This window comes from Ptiloglossa arizonensis, chromosome 6, assembly GCF_051014685.1.
Source record: "Ptiloglossa arizonensis isolate GNS036 chromosome 6, iyPtiAriz1_principal, whole genome shotgun sequence".
Lineage (NCBI taxonomy): Eukaryota > Metazoa > Arthropoda > Insecta > Hymenoptera > Colletidae > Ptiloglossa > Ptiloglossa arizonensis.
The window spans coordinates 4,029,313-4,045,750 of record NC_135053.1 but is presented as its reverse complement, the minus strand read 5'-3'; positions in this window follow the sequence as shown (position 1 = coordinate 4,045,750).

Genomic DNA, 16,438 nt, shown 5'->3' with positions numbered 1-16,438 from the left:
GAGAAACTCCAAATTTTCGCAGTTCTGATGCTCGAAACGAATAACTAGAACGGCCTAGGGGAAAACTACTCATATCGTTGTAATGGGGCGGGTTTCTACTTTCAGATGCAACAGAAACTTTGCGGATTGGTCAATCCGTTCGCGAGATATGGCAGTTTCGAGGTAAGAAACGGTTGAGAAACTCCAAATTTTCGCAGTTCTGATGCTCGAAACGAATAACTAGAACGGCCTAGGGGAAAACTACTCATACCGTTGTAATGGGGCGAGTTTCTACTTTCAGATGCAACAGAAACTATGCGGATTGGTCAGTCCGTTCGCGAGATATGGCAGTTGAGGTAAGAAACGCTTGAGAAACTCCAAATTTTCGCAGTTCTGATGCTCGAAACGAATAACTAGAACGGCCTAGGGGAAAACTACTCATACCGTTGTAATGGGGCGAGTTTCTACTTTCAGATGCAACAGAAACTTTGCGGATTGGTCAATCCGTTCGCGAGATATGGCAGTTTCGAGGTAAGAAACGCTTGAGAAACTCCAAATTTTCGCAGTTCTGATGCTCGAAACGAATAACTAGAACGGCCTAGGGGAAAACTACTCATATCGTTGTAATGGGGCGGGTTTCTACTTTCAGATGCAACAGAAACTTTGCGGATTGGTCAATCCGTTCGCGAGATATGGCAGTTTTGAGGTAAGAAACGCTTGCGAAACTCAAAATTTTCGCAGTTCTGATGCTCGAAACGAATAACTAGAACGGCCTAGGGGAAAAGTACGCATACCGTTGTAATCGGGCGAGTTTCTACTTTCAGATGCAACAGAAATTTTGCGGATTCGTCAATCCGTTCGCGAGATATGGCAGTTTGCAGGTAAGAAACGCTTGAGAAACTCAAAATTTTCGCAGTTCTGATGCTCGAAACGAATAACTAGAACGGCCTAGGGGAAAGGTACGCATACCGTTGTAATCGAGCGAGTTTCTACTTTCAGATGCAACAGAAATTTTGCGGATTGGTCAATCCGTTCGCGAGATGTGGCAGTTTGGAGGTGAGAAACGTTTGAGAAACCCAAAATTTTCGCAGTTCTGATGCTCGAAACGAATAACTAGAACGGCCTAGGGGAAAAGTACGCATACCGTTGTATTCGGGCGAGTTTCTACCTTCAGATGCAACAGAAATTTTGCGGATTGGTCAATCCGTTCAAGAGATATGGCAGTTTGGATGTAAGAAACGCTTGAGAAACTCAAAATTTTCGCAGTTCTGATGCTCGAAACGAATAACTAGAACGGCCTAGGGGAAAACTACTCACACCGTTGTAATGGGGCGAGTTTCTACTTTCAGATGCAACAGAAACTTTGCGGATTGGTCAATCCGTTCGCGAGATATGGCAGTTTTGAGTTAAGGAACGCTTGAGAAACTCCAAATTTTCGCAGTTCTGATGCTCGAAACGAATAACTAGAACGGCCTAGGGGAAAACTACTCATACCGTTGTAATGGGGCGAGTTTCTACTTTCAGATGCAACAGAAACTTTGCGGATTGGTCAATCCGTTCGCGAGATATGGCAGTTTTGAGGTAAGAAACGCTTGAGAAACTCAAAATTTTCGCAGTTCTGATGCTCGAAACGAATAACTAGAACGGCCTAGGGGAAAACTACTCATACCGTTGTAATGGGGCGGGTTTCTACTTTCAGATGCAACAGAAACTTTGCGGATTGGTCAATCCGTTCGCGAGATATGGCAGTTTCGAGGTAAGAAACGCTTGAGAAACTCCAAATTTTCGCAGTTCTGATGCTCGAAACGAATAACTAGAACGGCCTAGGGGAAAACTACTCATACCGTTGTAATGGGGCGAGTTTCTACTTTCAGATGCAACAGAAACTTTGCGGATTGGTCAATCCGTTCGCGAGATATGGCAGTTTTGTGGTAAGAAACGCTTGAGAAGCTCCAAATTTTCGCAGTTCTGATGCTCGAAACGAATAACTAGAACGGCCTACGGGAAAACTACTCATACCGTTGAAATGGGGCGAGTTTCTACTTTCAGATGCAACAGAAACTTTGCGGATTGGTCAATCCGTTCGCGAGATATGGCAGTTTTGCGGTAAGAAACGCTTGAGAAACTCAAAATTTTCGCAGTTCTGATGCTCGAAACGAATAACTAGAACGGCCTAGGGGAAAACTACTCATACCGTTGTAATGGGGCGAGTTTCTACTTTCAGATGCAACAGAAACTTTGCGGATTGGTCAATCCGTTCGCGAGATATGGCAGTTTTGAGGTAAGAAACGCTTGAGAAGCTCCAAATTTTCACAGTTCTGATGCTCGAAACGAATAACTAGAACGGCCTAGGGGAAAACTACTCATACCGTTGTAATGGGGCGAGTTTCTACTTTCAGATGCAACAGAAACATTGCGGATTGGTCAATCCGTTCGCGAGATATGGCAGTTTTGCGGTAAGAAACGCTTGAGAAACTCAAAATTTTCGCAGTTCTGATGCTCGAAACGAATAACTAGAACGGCCTAGGGGAAAACTACTCATACCGTTGTAATGGGGCGAGTTTCTACTTTCAGATGCAACAGAAACTTTGCGGATTGGTCAATCCGTTCGCGAGATGTGGCAGTTTTGAGGTAAGAAACGCTTGAGAAACTCCAAATTTTCGCAGTTCTGATGCTCGAAACGAATAACTAGAACGGCCTAGGGGAAAACTACTCATACCGTTGTAATGGGGCGAGTAACTACTTTCAGATGCAACAGAAACATTGCGGATTGGTCAATCCGTTCGCGAGATATGGCAGTTTTGAGGTAAGAAACGCTTGAGAAACTCCAAATTTTCGCAGTTCTGATGCTCGAAACGAATAACTAGAACGGCCTAGGGGAAAGGTACGCACACCGTTGTAATCGGGAGAGTTTCTACTTTCAGATGCAACAGAAATTTTGCGGATTTGTCAATCCGTTCGCGAGATATGGCAGTTTGGAGGTAAGAAACGCTTGCGAAACTCAAAATTTTCGCAGTTCTGATGTTCGAAACGAATAACTAGAAAGGCCTAGGGGAAAAGTACGCATACCGTTGTATTCGGGCGAGTTTCTACTTTCAGATGCAACAGAAATTTTGCGGATTCGTCAATCCGTTCGCGAGATATGGCAGTTTGCAGGTAAGAAACGCTTGAGAAACTCAAAATTTTCGCAGTTCTGATGCTCGAAACGAATAACTAGAACGGCCTAGGGGAAAGGTACGCATACCGTTGTAATAGAGCGAGTTTCTACTTTCAGATGCAACAGAAATTTTGCGGATTGGTCAATCCGTTCGCGAGATGTGGCAGTTTGGAGGTAAGAAACGTTTGAGAAACCCAAAATGTTCGCAGTTCTGATGCTCGAAACGAATAACTAGAACGGCCTAGGGGAAAACTACTCATACCGTTGTAATGGGGCGAGTTTCTACTTTCAGATGCAACAGAAACTTTGCGGATTGGTCAATCCGTTCGCGAGATATGGCAGTTTTGCGGTAAGAAACGCTTGAGAAACTCAAAATTTTCGCAGTTCTGATGCTCGAAACGAATAACTAGAACGGCCTAGGGGAAAACTACTCATACCGTTGTAATGGGGCGAGTTTCTACTTTCAGATGCAACAGAAACTTTGCGGATTGGTCAATCCGTTCGCGAGATGTGGCAGTTTTGAGGTAAGAAACGCTTGAGAAACTCCAAATTTTCGCAGTTCTGATGCTCGAAACGAATAACTAGAACGGCCTAGGGGAAAACTACTCATACCGTTGTAATGGGGCGAGTTTCTACTTTCAGATGCAACAGAAACTTTGCGGATTGGTCAATCCGTTCGCGAGATATGGCAGTTTTGAGGTAAGAAACGCTTGAGAAACTCCAAATTTTCGCAGTTCTGATGCTCGAAACGAATAACTAGAACGGCCTAGGGGAAAACTACACATACCGTTGTAATGGGGCGAGTTTCTACTTTCAGATGCAACAGAAACTTTGCGGATTGGTCAATCCGTTCGCGAGATATGGCAGTTTTGAGGTAAGAAACGCTTGAGAAACTCCAAATTTTCGCAGTTCTGATGCTCGAAACGAATAACTAGAACGGCCTAGGGGAAAACTACTCATACCGTTGTAATGGGGCGAGTTTCTACTTTCAGATGCAACAGAAACTTTGCGGATTGGTCAATCCGTTCGCGAGATATGGCAGTTTCGAGGTAAGAAACGCTTGAGAAACTCCAAATTTTCGCAGTTCTGATGCTCGAAACGAATAACTAGAACGGCCTAGGGGAAAACTACTCATACCGTTGTAATGGGGCGAGTTTCTACTTTCAGATGCAACAGAAACTTTGCGGATTGGTCAATCCGTTCGCGAGATATGGCAGTTTTGAGGTAAGAAACGCTTGAGAAGCTCCAAATTTTCACAGTTATGATGCTCGAAACGAGTAACTAGAACGGCCTAGGGGAAAACTACTCATACCGTTGTAATGGGGCGAGTAACTACTTTCAGATGCAACAGAAACTTTGCGGATTGGTCAATCCGTTCGCGAGATATGGCAGTTTTGAGGTAAGAAACGCTTGAGAAACTCCAAATTTTCGCAGTTCTGATGCTCGAAACGAATAACTAGAACGGCCTAGGGGAAAACTACACATACCGTTGTAATGGGGCGATTTTCTACTTTCAGATGCAACAGAAACTTTGCGGATTGGTCAATCCGTTCGCGAGATATGGCAGTTTTGAGGTAAGAAACGCTTGAGAAACTCAAAATTTTCGCAGTTCTGATGCTCGAAACGAATAACTAGAACGGCCTAGGGGAAAAGTACGCATACCGTTGTAATCGGGCGAGTTTCTACTTTCAGATGCAACAGAAATTTTGCGGATTCGTCAATCCGTTCGCGAGATATGGCAGTTTGCAGGTAAGAAACGCTTGAGAAACTCAAAATTTTCGCAGTTCTGATGCTCGAAACGAATAACTAGAACGGCCTAGGGGAAAGGTACGCATACCGTTGTAATCGAGCGAGTTTCTACTTTCAGATGCAACAGAAATTTTGCGGATTGGTCAATCCGTTCGCGAGATGTGGCAGTTTGGAGGTAAGAAACGTTTGAGAAACCCAAAATTTTCGCAGTTCTGATGCTCGAAACGAATAACTAGAACGGCATAGGGGAAAAGTACGCATACCGTTGTATTCGGGCGAGTTTCTACCTTCAGATGCAACAGAAATTTTGCGGATTGGTCAATCCGTTCAAGAGATATGGCAGTTTGGATGTAAGAAACGCTTGAGAAACTCAAAATTTTCGCAGTTCTGATGCTCGAAACGAATAACTAGAACGGCCTAGGGGAAAACTACTCATACCGTTGTAATGGGGCGAGTTTCTACTTTCAGATGCAACAGAAACTTTGCGGATTGGTCAATCCGTTCGCGAGATATTGCAGTTTTGAGGTAAGAAACGCTTGAGAAACTCCAAATTTTCGCAGTTCTGATGCTCGAAACGAATAACTAGAACGGCCTAGGGGAAAACTACACATACCGTTGTAATGGGGCGATTTTCTACTTTCAGATGCAACAGAAACTTTGCGGATTGGTCAATCCGTTCGCGAGATATGGCAGTTTTGAGGTAAGGAACGCTTGAGAAACTCCAAATTTTCGCAGTTCTGATGCTCGAAACGAATAACTAGAACGGCCTAGGGGAAAACTACTCATACCGTTGTAATGGGGCGAGTTTCTACTTTCAGATGCAACAGAAACTTTGCGGATTGGTCAATCCGTTCGCGAGATATGGCAGTTTCGAGGTAAGAAACGCTTGAGAAACTCCAAATTTTCGCAGTTCTGATGCTCGAAACGAATAACTAGAACGGCCTAGGGGAAAACTACTCATACCGTTGTAATGGGGCGAGTTTCTACTTTCAGATGCAACAGAAACTTTGCGGATTGGTCAATCCGTTCGCGAGATATGGCAGTTTTGAGGTAAGAAACGCTTGAGAAGCTCCAAATTTTCACAGTTCTGATGCTCGAAACGAATAACTAGAACGGCCTAGGGGAAAACTACTCATACCGTTGTAATGGGGCGAGTTTCTACTTTCAGATGCAACAGAAACTTTGCGGATTGGTCAATCCGTTCGCGAGATGTGGCAGTTTTGAGGTAAGAAACGCTTGAGAAACTCCAAATTTTCGCAGTTCTGATGCTCGAAACGAATAACTAGAACGGCCTAGGGGAAAACTACTCATACCGTTGTAATGGGGCGAGTAACTACTTTCAGATGCAACAGAAACTTTGCGGATTGGTCAATCCGTTCGCGAGATATGGCAGTTTTGAGGTAAGAAACGCTTGAGAAACTCCAAATTTTCGCAGTTCTGATGCTCGAAACGAATAACTAGAACGGCCTAGGGGAAAACTACACATACCGTTGTAATGGGGCGAGTTTCTACTTTCAGATGCAACAGAAACTTTGCGGATTGGTCAATCCGTTCGCGAGATATGGCAGTTTTGCGGTAAGAAACGCCTGAGAAACTCAAAATTTTCGCAGTTCTGATGCTCGAAACGAATAACTAGAACGGCCTAGGGGAAAACTACTCATACCGTTGTAATGGGGCGAGTTTCTACTTTCAGATGCAACAGAAACTTTGCGGATTGGTCAATCCGTTCGCGAGATGTGGCAGTTTTGAAGTAAGAAACGCTTGAGAAACTCCAAATTTTCGCAGTTCTGATGCTCGAAACGAATAACTAGAACGGCCTAGGGGAAAACTACTCATACCGTTGTAATGGGGCGAGTAACTACTTTCAGATGCAACAGAAACTTTGCGGATTGGTCAATCCGTTCGCGAGATATGGCAGTTTTGAGGTAAGAAACGCTTGAGAAACTCCAAATTTTCGCAGTTCTGATGCTCGAAACGAATAACTAGAACGGCCTAGGGGAAAACTACTCATACCGTTGTAATGGGGCGAGTTTCTACTTTCAGATGCAACAGAAACTTTGCGGATTGGTCAATCCGTTCGCGAGATATGGCAGTTTTGAGGTAAGAAACGCTTGAGAAACTCCAAATTTTCGCAGTTCTGATGCTCGAAACGAATAACTAGAACGGCCTAGGGGAAAACTACTCATACCGTTGAAATGGGGCGAGTTTCTACTTTCAGATGCAACAGAAACTTTGCGGATTGGTCAATCCGTTCGCGAGATATGGCAGTTTTGAGGTAAGAAACGCTTGAGAAGCTCCAAATTTTCACAGTTCTGATGCTCGAAACGAATAACTAGAACGGCCTAGGGGAAAACTACTCATACCGTTGTAATGGGGCGAGTTTCTACTTTCAGATGCAACAGAAACATTGCGGATTGGTCAATCCGTTCGCGAGATATGGCAGTTTTGCGGTAAGAAACGCTTGAGAAACTCAAAATTTTCGCAGTTCTGATGCTCGAAACGAATAACTAGAACGGCCTAGGGGAAAACTACTCATACCGTTGTAATGGGGCGAGTTTCTACTTTCAGATGCAACAGAAACTTTGCGGATTGGTCAATCCGTTCGCGAGATGTGGCAGTTTTGAGGTAAGAAACGCTTGAGAAACTCAAAATTTTCGCAGTTCTGATGCTCGAAACGAATAACTAGAACGGCCTAGGGGAAAACTACTCATACCGTTGTAATGGGGCGAGTAACTACTTTCAGATGCAACAGAAACATTGCGGATTGGTCAATCCGTTCGCGAGATATGGCAGTTTTGAGGTAAGAAACGCTTGAGAAACTCCAAATTTTCGCAGTTCTGATGCTCGAAACGAATAACTAGAACGGCCTAGGGGAAAACTACACATACCGTTGTAATGGGGCGATTTTCTACTTTCAGATGCAACAGAAACTTTGCGGATTGGTCAATCCGTTCGCGAGATATGGCAGTTTTGCGGTAAGAAACGCTTGAGAAACTCAAAATTTTCGCAGTTCTGATGCTCGAAACGAATAACTAGAACGGCCTAGGGGAAAACTACTCATACCGTTGTAATGGGGCGAGTTTCTACTTTCAGATGCAACAGAAACTTTGCGGATTGGTCAATCCGTTCGCGAGATGTGGCAGTTTTGAGGTAAGAAACGCTTGAGAAACTCCAAATTTTCGCAGTTCTGATGCTCGAAACGAATAACTAGAACGGCCTAGGGGAAAACTACTCATACCGTTGTAATGGGGCGAGTTTCTACTTTCAGATGCAACAGAAAGTTTGCGGATTGGTCAATCCGTTCGCGAGATATGGCAGTTTTGAGGTAAGAAACGCTTGAGAAACTCCAAATTTTCGCAGTTCTGATGCTCGAAACGAATAACTAGAACGGCCTAGGGGAAAACTACACATACCGTTGTAATGGGGCGAGTTTCTACTTTCAGATGCAACAGAAACTTTGCGGATTGGTCAATCCGTTCGCGAGATATGGCAGTTTTGAGGTAAGAAACGCTTGAGAAACTCCAAATTTTCGCAGTTCTGATGCTCGAAACGAATAACTAGAACGGCCTAGGGGAAAACTACTCATACCGTTGTAATGGGGCGAGTTTCTACTTTCAGATGCAACAGAAACTTTGCGGATTGGTCAATCCGTTCGCGAGATATGGCAGTTTCGAGGTAAGAAACGCTTGAGAAACTCCAAATTTTCGCAGTTCTGATGCTCGAAACGAATAACTAGAACGGCCTAGGGGAAAACTACTCATACCGTTGTAATGGGGCGAGTTTCTACTTTCAGATGCAACAGAAACTTTGCGGATTGGTCAATCCGTTCGCGAGATATGGCAGTTTTGAGGTAAGAAACGCTTGAGAAGCTCCAAATTTTCACAGTTCTGATGCTCGAAACGAGTAACTAGAACGGCCTAGGGGAAAACTACTCATACCGTTGTAATGGGGCGAGTAACTACTTTCAGATGCAACAGAAACTTTGCGGATTGGTCAATCCGTTCGCGAGATATGGCAGTTTTGAGGTAAGAAACGCTTGAGAAACTCCAAATTTTCGCAGTTCTGATGCTCGAAACGAATAACTAGAACGGCCTAGGGGAAAACTACACATACCGTTGTAATGGGGCGATTTTCTACTTTCAGATGCAACAGAAACTTTGCGGATTGGTCAATCCGTTCGCGAGATATGGCAGTTTTGAGGTAAGAAACGCTTGAGAAACTCAAAATTTTCGCAGTTCTGATGCTCGAAACGAATAACTAGAACGGCCTAGGGGAAAAGTACGCATACCGTTGTAATCGGGCGAGTTTCTACTTTCAGATGCAACAGAAATTTTGCGGATTCGTCAATCCGTTCGCGAGATATGGCAGTTTGCAGGTAAGAAACGCTTGAGAAACTCAAAATTTTCGCAGTTCTGATGCTCGAAACGAATAACTAGAACGGCCTAGGGGAAAGGTACGCATACCGTTGTAATCGAGCGAGTTTCTACTTTCAGATGCAACAGAAATTTTGCGGATTGGTCAATCCGTTCGCGAGATGTGGCAGTTTGGAGGTAAGAAACGTTTGAGAAACCCAAAATTTTCGCAGTTCTGATGCTCGAAACGAATAACTAGAACGGCATAGGGGAAAAGTACGCATACCGTTGTATTCGGGCGAGTTTCTACCTTCAGATGCAACAGAAATTTTGCGGATTGGTCAATCCGTTCAAGAGATATGGCAGTTTGGATGTAAGAAACGCTTGAGAAACTCAAAATTTTCGCAGTTCTGATGCTCGAAACGAATAACTAGAACGGCCTAGGGGAAAACTACTCATACCGTTGTAATGGGGCGAGTTTCTACTTTCAGATGCAACAGAAACTTTGCGGATTGGTCAATCCGTTCGCGAGATATTGCGGTTTTGAGGTAAGAAACGCTTGAGAAACTCCAAATTTTCGCAGTTCTGATGCTCGAAACGAATAACTAGAACGGCCTAGGGGAAAACTACACATACCGTTGTAATGGGGCGATTTTCTACTTTCAGATGCAACAGAAACTTTGCGGATTGGTCAATCCGTTCGCGAGATATGGCAGTTTTGAGGTAAGGAACGCTTGAGAAACTCCAAATTTTCGCAGTTCTGATGCTCGAAACGAATAACTAGAACGGCCTAGGGGAAAACTACTCATACCGTTGTAATGGGGCGAGTTTCTACTTTCAGATGCAACAGAAACTTTGCGGATTGGTCAATCCGTTCGCGAGATATGGCAGTTTCGAGGTAAGAAACGCTTGAGAAACTCCAAATTTTCGCAGTTCTGATGCTCGAAACGAATAACTAGAACGGCCTAGGGGAAAACTACTCATACCGTTGTAATGGGGCGAGTTTCTACTTTCAGATGCAACAGAAACTTTGCGGATTGGTCAATCCGTTCGCGAGATATGGCAGTTTTGAGGTAAGAAACGCTTGAGAAGCTCCAAATTTTCACAGTTCTGATGCTCGAAACGAATAACTAGAACGGCCTAGGGGAAAACTACTCATACCGTTGTAATGGGGCGAGTTTCTACTTTCAGATGCAACAGAAACTTTGCGGATTGGTCAATCCGTTCGCGAGATATGCCAGTTTTGCGGTAAGAAACGCTTGAGAAACTCAAAATTTTCGCAGTTCTGATGCTCGAAACGAATAACTAGAACGGCCTAGGGGAAAACTACTCATACCGTTGTAATGGGGCGAGTTTCTACTTTCAGATGCAACAGAAACTTTGCGGATTGGTCAATCCGTTCGCGAGATGTGGCAGTTTTGAGGTAAGAAACGCTTGAGAAACTCCAAATTTTCGCAGTTCTGATGCTCGAAACGAATAACTAGAACGGCCTAGGGGAAAACTACTCATACCGTTGTAATGTGGCGAGTAACTACTTTCAGATGCAACAGAAACTTTGCGGATTGGTCAATCCGTTCGCGAGATATGGCAGTTTTGAGGTAAGAAACGCTTGAGAAACTCCAAATTTTCGCAGTTCTGATGCTCGAAACGAATAACTAGAACGGCCTAGGGGAAAACTACACATACCGTTGTAATGGGGCGAGTTTCTACTTTCAGATGCAACAGAAACTTTGCGGATTGGTCAATCCGTTCGCGAGATATGGCAGTTTTGCGGTAAGAAACGCTTGAGAAACTCAAAATTTTCGCAGTTCTGATGCTCGAAACGAATAACTAGAACGGCCTAGGGGAAAACTACTCATACCGTTGTAATGGGGCGAGTTTCTACTTTCAGATGCAACAGAAACTTTGCGGATTGGTCAATCCGTTCGCGAGATGTGGCAGTTTTGAAGTAAGAAACGCTTGAGAAACTCCAAATTTTCGCAGTTCTGATGCTCGAAACGAATAACTAGAACGGCCTAGGGGAAAACTACTCATACCGTTGTAATGGGGCGAGTAACTACTTTCAGATGCAACAGAAACTTTGCGGATTGGTCAATCCGTTCGCGAGATATGGCAGTTTTGAGGTAAGAAACGCTTGAGAAACTCCAAATTTTCGCAGTTCTGATGCTCGAAACGAATAACTAGAACGGCCTAGGGGAAAACTACTCATACCGTTGTAATGGGGCGAGTTTCTACTTTCAGATGCAACAGAAACTTTGCGGATTGGTCAATCCGTTCGCGAGATATGGCAGTTTTGAGGTAAGAAACGCTTGAGAAACTCCAAATTTTCGCAGTTCTGATGCTCGAAACGAATAACTAGAACGGCCTAGGGGAAAACTACTCATACCGTAGTAATGGGGCGAGTTTCTGCTTTCAGATGCAACAGAAACTTTGCGGATTGGTCAATCCGTTCGCGAGATATGGCAGTTTTGAGGTAAGAAACGCTTGAGAAACTCCAAATTTTCGCAGTTCTGATGCTCGAAACGAATAACTAGAACAGCCTAGGGGAAAACTACTCATACCGTTGTAATGGGGCGAGTTTCTACTTTCAGATGCAACAGAAACTTTGCGGATTGGTCAATCCGTTCGCGAGATATGGCAGTTTTGAGGTAAGAAACGCTTGAGAAACTCCAAATTTTCGCAGTCCTGATGCTCGAAACGAATAACTAGAACGGCCTAGGGGAAAACTACACATACCGTTGTAATGGGGCGAGTTTCTACTTTCAGATGCAACAGAAACTTTGCGGATTGGTCAATCCGTTCGCGAGATATGGCAGTTTTGCGGTAAGAAACGCTTGAGAAACTCAAAATTTTCGCAGTTCTGATGCTCGAAACGAATAACTAGAACGGCCTAGGGGAAAACTACTCATACCGTTGTAATGGGGCGAGTTTCTACTTTCAGATGCAACAGAAACTTTGCGGATTGGTCAATCCGTTCGCGAGATATGGCAGTTTTGAGGTAAGAAACGATTGAGAAACTCCAAATTTTCGCAGTTCTGATGCTCGAAACGAATAACTAGAACGGCCTAGGGGAAAACTACTCATACCGTTGTAATGGGGCGAGTTTCTACTTTCAGATGCAACAGAAACTTTGCGGATTGGTCAATCCGTTCGCGAGATATGGCAGTTTTGAGTTAAGGAACGCTTGAGAAACTCCAAATTTTCGCAGTTCTGATGCTCGAAACGAATAACTAGAACGGCCTAGGGGAAAACTACTCATACCGTTGTAATGGGGCGAGTTTCTACTTTCAGATGCAACAGAAACTTTGCGGATTGGTCAATCCGTTCGCGAGATATGGCAGTTTTGAGGTAAGAAACGCTTGAGAAACTCAAAATTTTCGCAGTTCTGATGCTCGAAACGAATAACTAGAACGGCCTAGGGGAAAACTACTCATACCGTTGTAATGGGGCGGGTTTCTACTTTCAGATGCAACAGAAACTTTGCGGATTGGTCAATCCGTTCGCGAGATATGGCAGTTTCGAGGTAAGAAACGCTTGAGAAACTCCAAATTTTCGCAGTTCTGATGCTCGAAACGAATAACTAGAACGGCCTAGGGGAAAACTACTCATACCGTTGTAATGGGGCGAGTTTCTACTTTCAGATGCAACAGAAACTTTGCGGATTGGTCAATCCGTTCGCGAGATATGGCAGTTTTGAGGTAAGAAACGCTTGACAAGCTCCAAATTTTCGCAGTTCTGATGCTCGAAACGAATAACTAGAACGGCCTAGGGGAAAACTACTCATACCGTTGAAATGGGGCGAGTTTCTACTTTCAGATGCAACAGAAACTTTGCCGATTGGTCAATCCGTTCGCGAGATATGGCAGTTTTGCGGTAAGAAACGCTTGAGAAACTCAAAATTTTCGCAGTTCTGATGCTCGAAACGAATAACTAGAACGGCCTAGGGGAAAACTACTCATACCGTTGTAATGGGGCGAGTTTCTACTTTCAGATGCAACAGAAATTTTGCGGATTGGAAAATCCGTTCGCGAGATATTGCAGTTTTGAGGTAAGAAACGCTTGAGAAACTCCAAATTTTCGCAGTTCTGATGCTCGAAACGAATAACTAGAACGGCCTAGGGCAAAACTACACATACCGTTGTAATGGGGCGATTTTCTACTTTCAGATGCAACAGAAACTTTGCGGATTGGTCAATCCGTTCGCGAGATATGGCAGTTTTGAGGTAAGGAACGCTTGAGAAACTCCAAATTTTCGCAGTTCTGATGCTCGAAACGAATAACTAGAACGGCCTAGGGGAAAACTACTCATACCGTTGTAATGGGGCGAGTTTCTACTTTCAGATGCAACAGAAACTTTGTGGATTGGTCAATCCGTTCGCGAGATATGGCAGTTTTGAGGTAAGAAACGCTTGAGAAGCTCCAAATTTTCACAGTTCTGATGCTCGAAACGAATAACTAGAACGGCCTAGGGGAAAACTACTCATACCGTTGTAATGGGGCGAGTTTCTACTTTCAGATGCAACAGAAACTTTGCGGATTGGTCAATCCGTTCGCGAGATATGGCAGTTTTGAGGTAAGAAACGCTTGAGAAACTCCAAATTTTCGCAGTTCTGATGCTCGAAACGAATAACTAGAACGGCCTAGGGGAAAACTACACATACCGTTGTAATGGGGCGATTTGCTACTTTCAGATGCAACAGAAACTTTGCGGATTGGTCAATCCGTTCGCGAGATATGGCAGTTTTGAGGTAAGAAACGCTTGAGAAGCTCCAAATTTTCGCAGTTCTGATGCTCGAAACGAATAACTAGAACGGCCTAGGGGAAAACTACTCATACCGTTGAAATGGGGCGAGTTTCTACTTTCAGATGCAACAGAAACTTTGCGGATTGGTCAATCCGTTCGCGAGATATGGCAGTTTTGCGGTAAGAAACGCTTGAGAAACTCAAAATTTTCGCAGTTCTGATGCTCGAAACGAATAACTAGAACGGCCTAGGGGAAAACTACTCATACCGTTGTAATGGGGCGAGTTTCTACTTTCAGATGCAACAGAAACATTGCGGATTGGTCAATCCGTTCGCGAGATATGGCAGTTTTGCGGTAAGAAACGCTTGAGAAACTCAAAATTTTCGCAGTTCTGATGCTCGAAACGAATAACTAGAACGGCCTAGGGGAAAACTACACATACCGTTGTAATGGGGCGAGTTTCTACTTTCAGATGCAACAGAAACTTTGCGGATTGGTCAATCCGTTCGCGAGATATGGCAGTTTTGAGGTAAGAAACGCTTGAGAAACTCAAAATTTTCGCAGTTCTGATGCTCGAAACGAATAACTAGAACGGCCTAGGGGAAAACTACTCATACCGTTGTAATGGGGCGGGTTTCTACTTTCAGATGCAACAGAAACTTTGCGGATTGGTCAATCCGTTCGCGAGATATGGCAGTTTCGAGGTAAGAAACGCTTGAGAAACTCCAAATTTTCGCAGTTCTGATGCTCGAAACGAATAACTAGAACGGCCTAGGGGAAAACTACTCATACCGTTGTAATGGGGCGAGTTTCTACTTTCAGATGCAACAGAAACTATGCGGATTGGTCAGTCCGTTCGCGAGATATGGCAGTTGAGGTAAGAAACGCTTGAGAAACTCCAAATTTTCGCAGTTCTGATGCTCGAAACGAATAACTAGAACGGCCTAGGGGAAAACTACTCATACCGTTGTAATGGGGCGAGTTTCTACTTTCAGATGCAACAGAAACTTTGCGGATTGGTCAATCCGTTCGCGAGATATGGCAGTTTTGAGGTAAGAAACGCTTGAGAAGCTCCAAATTTTCGCAGTTCTGATGCTCGAAACGAATAACTAGAACGGCCTAGGGGAAAACTACTCATACCGTTGAAATGGGGCGAGTTTCTACTTTCAGATGCAACAGAAACTTTGCCGATTGGTCAATCCGTTCGCGAGATATGGCAGTTTTGCGGTAAGAAACGCTTGAGAAACTCAAAATTTTCGCAGTTCTGATGCTCGAAACGAATAACTAGAACGGCCTAGGGGAAAACTACTCATACCGTTGTAATGGGGCGAGTTTCTACTTTCAGATGCAACAGAAATTTTGCGGATTGGAAAATCCGTTCGCGAGATATTGCAGTTTTGAGGTAAGAAACGCTTGAGAAACTCCAAATTTTCGCAGTTCTGATGCTCGAAACGAATAACTAGAACGGCCTAGGGCAAAACTACACATACCGTTGTAATGGGGCGATTTTCTACTTTCAGATGCAACAGAAACTTTGCGGATTGGTCAATCCGTTCGCGAGATATGGCAGTTTTGAGGTAAGGAACGCTTGAGAAACTCCAAATTTTCGCAGTTCTGATGCTCGAAACGAATAACTAGAACGGCCTAGGGGAAAACTACTCATACCGTTGTAATGGGGCGAGTTTCTACTTTCAGATGCAACAGAAACTTTGTGGATTGGTCAATCCGTTCGCGAGATATGGCAGTTTTGAGGTAAGAAACGCTTGAGAAGCTCCAAATTTTCACAGTTCTGATGCTCGAAACGAATAACTAGAACGGCCTAGGGGAAAACTACTCATACCGTTGTAATGGGGCGAGTTTCTACTTTCAGATGCAACAGAAACTTTGCGGATTGGTCAATCCGTTCGCGAGATATGGCAGTTTTGAGGTAAGAAACGCTTGAGAAACTCCAAATTTTCGCAGTTCTGATGCTCGAAACGAATAACTAGAACGGCCTAGGGGAAAACTACACATACCGTTGTAATGGGGCGATTTGCTACTTTCAGATGCAACAGAAACTTTGCGGATTGGTCAATCCGTTCGCGAGATATGGCAGTTTTGAGGTAAGAAACGCTTGAGAAGCTCCAAATTTTCGCAGTTCTGATGCTCGAAACGAATAACTAGAACGGCCTAGGGGAAAACTACTCATACCGTTGAAATGGGGCGAGTTTCTACTTTCAGATGCAACAGAAACTTTGCGGATTGGTCAATCCGTTCGCGAGATATGGCAGTTTTGCGGTAAGAAACGCTTGAGAAACTCAAAATTTTCGCAGTTCTGATGCTCGAAACGAATAACTAGAACGGCCTAGGGGAAAACTACTCATACCGTTGTAATGGGGCGAGTTTCTACTTTCAGATGCAACAGAAACATTGCGGATTGGTCAATCCGTTCGCGAGATATGGCAGTTTTGCGGTAAG